Source organism: Dioscorea cayenensis, chromosome 8 (genome assembly GCF_009730915.1).
Source record: "Dioscorea cayenensis subsp. rotundata cultivar TDr96_F1 chromosome 8, TDr96_F1_v2_PseudoChromosome.rev07_lg8_w22 25.fasta, whole genome shotgun sequence".
Taxonomy (NCBI): Eukaryota; Viridiplantae; Streptophyta; class Magnoliopsida; order Dioscoreales; family Dioscoreaceae; genus Dioscorea; species Dioscorea cayenensis.
Window position 1 is genome coordinate 17,011,992 of NC_052478.1, and position 7,141 is coordinate 17,019,132.

Genomic DNA, 7,141 nt, shown 5'->3' on the forward strand with positions numbered 1-7,141 from the left:
AGGCAAATTTAATTAAAATACCAAAGTTCTTTTCTAATCAAATTCAACCTATCTCATTTTAAAAGATCATTTGCATGTGTATCCCTAAATAAATAAAAATTAATTTATACGCATATGAACCCCCACAAAAAAAAATAAATAAATTGAGTACAATTGTGAATTTTGTTGGATATGTAACAATCAAAGCCATCTCATACTTCCAAACCTAGTCACGTGATCTTCTTGATTTATTTTCTACTTTTATTTAGGTATAAATTTTGGATAATTGTGAAATAAATCTCCTAATTTATTCTTTTCCTTAGATTGATAATGCTAATTAATTATTTCCTTGAGTCGTTGATTTTGATTTATTCTTCCTAAGGATTAATGATGCTAATTAATTCTTTTCTTGAATCGTTAATCTTGATATAATGCTAATTGATTCTTTCCTTGTTGATCCTCTCAATGTATACCTTTTATTACCATTGGATCACTCTTGCATTATAAAAGGGCTAAGAAACCTTAACCCTAGTGTGTGACTTCTTCACATTTTTTTGAGATCTTAATTGCCTGAGAAACCTAAACCTTGGTGACGCTTGAATGGAAACTCCTTGCTAAACATGCTACGCAACAAGCAGCTTTTCTTAGTGGGTTAGCGTATACTGGCTCCGTGTCGCGCCTGAGATCTACCTTTTTAACTCTAGTTTCTAAGGTTTTCTCTATCATCTTTGTTCGGGGATCTTCTCCTCCACCTAGAGGATATTGATGAGAGCGAAGATCAAGCTTTACCACACTTTCTAAGGCAACAAAGGGCGAGTTGGAGGCACTAGGGAAGTGGTGCCAGCACACAGAGCTCAACATTGGAGGCAGATCTTGAAGAGAAGGGAGTCATGTCTTCTTTCTTTATATCTATTGTTGTTTTCTCCATGTTGTACCCACCCATGAGGGGCTAGCCGGCCATAGTACCCCAGGGTGGGAGCTATGACACTTTGTATGCCATGAACACTTGCATTTCTTGATTTACGGAGTTCTTTTAGTTCTTATGTTAAATCTTGTGTTTGCAAAACTTAATATGTTTGATCTGCGTAGTTGTTCAGGTAAAACTTGTTGGTGGATTGTCACAGTTGTTATTACCCTAGGCAATGGCAAAACTTGGTGAGCATGAACTCATAGTTATCTTTGTAAAACTCGGCGTAGTTAAGAACAATAGTTGCAACATTGCTCTTGAGCACACACTAGAACTATAGAATGTACCTGGTAAATCACGATAACGAGTGAGCATTACTAAGTGTATAGGAATCATCCCGGGGGATTGTTCTCTTGTTGTTAACACTCAATCCAAGCTGGATGTTATCTTCACTTGTTCTTTTCCTTTTATGCTTTTATTATTTAATTTCTTTTGGTTAATATAATCCTCAATTTGAATTCAACTAGAGATCAGTGATAAGCCAGTACTTTGAGTTCAGTCCATGTGGTTCAACAACCCTACCCCTCACAGGGTACCACTGTATTACTTGTGTGTGACCCATGCATTTGCGGAGAACACATCAATAACCAATGAGTGACTCTCTATTATCATTCTATAAATTGGAATTTAAAGTAAAAGTTGTTGAGATTTATTGTATGTTTATATATTTTCAGTTTTTCAGGGGCTAATGGGCAAATAGATAACTATGAAATAGTCTAGGGTTGTTTATATTAGAGTGAGGTGTAAGGCTCTATAGAAGCCCAAAAAATTTATCAATGTGATGTAACCAAAATTAAAAAAACAATATGGTATCAGAGAGAATCTAGCAAAACCCTAACGAAGTTCCGTCGCTACTACAATACCACCACCGCTACAATACCGACGCCCATCTCTTCTCTACTCGGTAACCACCTTTCTCCCTTTTCATCAATTGAAGTTGCCCAGGTGGGGGGCCCGATACCCCACCAATCCTGACAAAGGGGTTGAGATGGGTTTGACTTAGATCTTGATGTCTTGAAGGACCAAGATTGTGTCAAGAAACGAAAGAAAAGTTGAATGACAGGGATCTTGATCTTGTGGGTAAAGAAGATCGAGACTGGGTCAAGTTAAGAAGAGGAAGGAAGTCACGTGAGATCTGTGTGATCTAGACTTTGATACTTAAGATTGATTGATGGAGGATATTATGAAAAAACTGAATGAAAAGGAGGTCAAAACCTTGCTTCTGGTGTTGGGTCGGCAAGGTAAGGGGTTGACACCAGTATATCCATAGCCTATTAGGCTAGATCTTCCTCCTGTAGATCTGAAACTTGATGGACCAGCTACTTATCTGAGTTGGTCGAGTCAGATCAAGGCTGCTTTAATGGGGGAAAGGCTAGATGGATACCTGACAGGAGTCAAGGCTGAGCCAACGAGTGGAAGCGCTGAGGAGGATGAGTAGAGAACCATACACGCCTTGCTTTACACCTGGCTAGTGAACTCAATGGTTCCAAAAGTTGCTTCATCAGTGGATGGTATTAGAAAGGTAGAGGATATTTGGGTAAAGCTAAAAAGGACCTATGCTGGGGCTGAGAACCACATGAGGGTACTCTAAATCCAGCGCGACATAGAGGAGGTAATGCAGGGTGATAGATCTATTCAGTAGTACTCCATGGAGCTGGAACAGTTATGGCAAGATCTTGATCATTTTTTACCTATATCAACTCCAGGGTGCAAGAGCAGGGAGTTCAATGTACAGATGAAGACTATACAGTTCTTGGCTCATTTAAACTTGGCCTTTGATCAGAGGAGATCAATCCTTCTAACCCAATAAAAGATCCCTTCATTGGATGAGGTTATCTCTGCTATGATATAGAAGGAAAGTCGCATGAGGCTACACTCTGAGTCGAGTGGACTTCCAGGTGTTCAATCAGCTTTGGCTACCTTGAGCTCATGTATAATAGGTGCATATGGGGAAACCCACAGGTGCTACAATTGTGGAGAAGTAGGCCACCTGAGTAAAGCTTGTCCAAAACCACCTAAGAAGAGAGAGACAGGTAGGCGAGGATAATCTGGAGATCGTGGTCATGGATGTGGGGGCCATTGAGGAGGCAAAGATAGAGGTTACCAAGCACATCTGATGGTAGATCCACAAGTAGAGGAAAAGTCAGTCCTTACCGAGGAGGAGCATGAGCTCTTCGAGATGCTAAAAAGGAAGCAGAGAATGGCAGGACATGGGGGAAAGAAGAACACGACTAATGAGATAGGCCCATATAACTCGAGGGGTAATCTTTCTACTTTTGTTCATTCTACCACAGGTACTACACATGCTTTTGCCTTTATACCTCCCACTAGATCACTAGAATGGATCATAGATTCTGGTGCATCTCGACATGTGACAGGAGCGTCTAGTGAGTTCACTTCTTTCACTCACTTAACCCCTCCAGAAAGAATCCAAATAGCGGATGGCACAACCCAGCTTGTGGTTGGTAAGGGTATAATTAAATGTACCGATTTAGTAACCTTGTCCAATGTATTGTATGCTCCCTCATTTTCAGTAAATCTATTTTCTTTTAGTGCTATTATCCTCCAACTAAATTGTTTAGTTTCTTTTGATATTCCCAAAGTGAACTTCACAGAGAAGGGGACAGGTCAGAGACTTACGACTGGCACGTGGCATAAAGGATTGTGGTACATGGATAAAGAGAGGATGGATTCAGCGTTGACATCTTTGGTAGAGGGGACAAGAGTAGGAGTGTCTGGGATGATAGTAAAGGAGGTGTTTCTGCGGCATCATCGGTGTATGGGACACATTTCATTGCTTGTTTTGAGTCAGTTGTACCCTTCATTGTATGAAAGGGCAAATAAGGAAAAGTTAGTTTGTGATGCTTGTGAGTTAGGAAAATATACCAGAAGCTCTTATCATAGCTCTGGGAATAAGAGTTCTGGGGTTTTTGATCTTATTCACTCTGATGTGTGGGGCCTTATCCGGCAAATACAATTAATGGATATAGATATTTTGTGACTTTTATTGATTGCTTTTCTCGTGTTACTTGGTTATATTTGATGGAAAAATAAGAATGATGTACTTGCTTTTTTCAAAGACTTTCACATGGCAATACAAACTCAATATGGTGCCGTGGTTAAGGTATTGAAATTCGATAATGGGACATAGTACACCAACAAAGTATTTAGGGAGTACTTGTCTACACAAGGGATACATCATTAGACTACTTGCCCATATACACCAGCACAGAATGGGATAGCAGAATGGAAGAACAGATGCCCTCGAGAATATTGGATTGGAAGTCTCCCTATGAGATGTTGAAGGGTAATGATGGAGGAGTTTTTCCATTGAAAGTGTTTGGATATGTGTGCTTTGTGAGAGACAACAGACCAATAGTGGGGAAGTGATTAGTGATTGTGTATAAGTAATACGAAGTATAATGTAGAAGATTACTGTAGCAAAATCACTGTAGTAGTTACTGTTCAAAGTGTGCAGGAAAAAAAGTCCTGGAAATCCATACGGTCGTGTAGAAATTCCATACGCCCGTGTGGATGCCCGTTTCAAGCCCTATAAATACCGCTTTAAGAGTTTTATTTGGGGATCTTGTTTCTATCTTTTGGCCATCTTTTGGGGAGCTGTCGGCTAGGATGTGGAGAGGCTTTTGCTAGGCTTTGGAGTGGTCCTACGGCATGCGACATTGAGTTCCTTTAGAGGATAACTATTGGGGGAGCTTTCATCAGCATCGATTTGGCGAGGTATGCCCTAGGTTTGCCCTACGATTCTCTATGGATTATTTGCACTTCTCTTTGATTTCATATTTGCTTTTGTATTGCTCCATAGAGAGCTAAACCCCTAGTGGGTGATTGGACTTATAAACCCTAGGATAACTTTGTTTCATTGACTCTTATTTTACTTATTTAATTGATGTTTTAATTGAGTTTCAACCTTGAATGCTTTTTGATTTGATTTTCCCTTAGAGTGACATTAGGGTTTAGAATCTATTTTGGCAATCCTTGTGAATGAGTGACACTTCACTAGGATTAGACAAAGCAAGGTTGAAGAGGGTTGATAGGGTGAGTCGAGGGGTAGCGGAACGCCCCTTTTCCCTTCCGATGTGATTTATCCTACCTCCACATTCCAAGAGTTCTTTGTAGTCATAATAGAGTGAATGCTAAGAGGCAAACTCCACTGGGGCTTAATCGTGATTAGGGTTTTTCGGCTGGACCAAAGGGTTAGATTTATATTAGGGAATAGGGTTTATCACTTGGAATCCCTAGAGCTTCAAGCAACACTACACAGTGTGAGGCGTCAAGAGTATCCCTTTCCACCGGGGCATAGTATAAGGGTTAGTCACTGTGGGCTCCTTTCTTTCCACCCGGCCTTTTATTGGGATTAGACGGGTTAAAAAAGCATAGATCACAAATGAAATTTAATTTTTATGACTTCAAGAGATTATGGGTTCATGACTTCCACTAAAGGCAAGCCCTTAATGTTAATTACCCTGGACATTGTCGCAGGAACCTCCGATTAAGAAAATAAGTGTGAACAAGGAGACAAATTGTGATAATCAATTTTCATTGATTTCAATAAATATGAATTCATGGATTCCATTGAAAATACAAGAAATTTACAATCATCTTGACAATCATCTTGACTTATGGACTTGTGTCTGAACATTGTGTCTTGGACATTTTTTTTTTGCATTTTTTGATTTGATTTGCATCTTGAGTTTGATTTGAATTTCAAATTATGACTCCTCCATGTTGATGAGTCATAGGCTTGATTTTGACTTTTCATAAGCTCAGGTTTTCATGCTTGTGAAGTTCCCTTCTTGACTTGCGAACCTCTTTGGGTCTTTGACTTCTGACGTCTTGAGGCTACTGAGTTCAATTGTCGATTTATATGGATTTCAAACATTGACTTGTGAAACTCTTTGGGTCTTTGACTTTCGATGCCCTCGAGACCAGCCCGAGCTCAATTGTCGGTTTATATAAATTTTGAAATATTGACTTGTGAAACTCTTTGGGTCTTTGCCTTTTAAATGTCTTGAGACCGCTGAGCTCAATTGTCGATTTATATATATATTTTAATATTGACTTGTGAAACTCTTTGGGTCTTCGACTTTTGATGTCTAGAGACCACTGAGCTCAATTGTCGATTTATATGAATTTCAAAATATTGACTTGTGAAACTCTTTGGGTCTTTGCCTTTTAAATGTCTTGAGACCGCTGAGCTCAATTGTCGATTTATATATATATATTTTAATATTGACTTGTGAAACTCTTTGGGTCTTCGACTTTTGATGTCTTGAGACCACTGAGCTCAATTGTCGATTTATATGAATTTCAAGTCTTGATTTTTTTTCATATTTTAAGTCTTGACTTGATTACTTTGGTTTTGATTATGCATATCATGATATGTCGCTGCATGCACGTCATCATTGCATTGCATGCCTGATTACCATCTTGAAATATCTCATAACCGCCTTAAAATTTATACATATATATATATATATATATATATATATATATATATATATATATATATATATATATTTTAATTTTTGTCGCCATCTCATAATGAATAAATCACCACTGCCTGTGCCTTTTCACCACGTTGCATGCTTTGCTGCAGCCTTATATATATTATTGCTGCCTCGAGACAAATTTAGTCACCACTTCAAGATAAGCACCCTTGTCACTGTTTCAAGATTAGCATTTATTATTTTATTTATTTTTTGTTGCCCCAGGATAAGTTTTCTCCATGCATACAGTACATGTTTCCTCTGTTATCCATTTGCGGGCATATCATTTCGAGATTTTTTTTATTTATTTTAATGAATATATAGTATGCACACTTCTCATTTTTCATTTCTTTTTTTATTATTTTTTTATTTTTATATTTCATGCACATATGCCTGCTTCTCATCATTCATATATTTTTTTAATGGTGGGCCCATATGCTTCTCATTTCTTTATTTTTTTATCTTTATTATTATTTTTTATATATTTTTTTTTTGCCATGCACGTATGCATACTTCTTATTGTTATTTTTTTTTTATTTTATTTTTGCTTTGCGTGCTTTTCATTTCATTTTTTTTATTTCGTGCACGTATGTGTGCATGTATTTTTATCATCTAATCACCCTAAAAAAATATTTTCAAACATGCACATGAATATGCATGTATGCTCCTCCTCATTCTCTTATTTTAT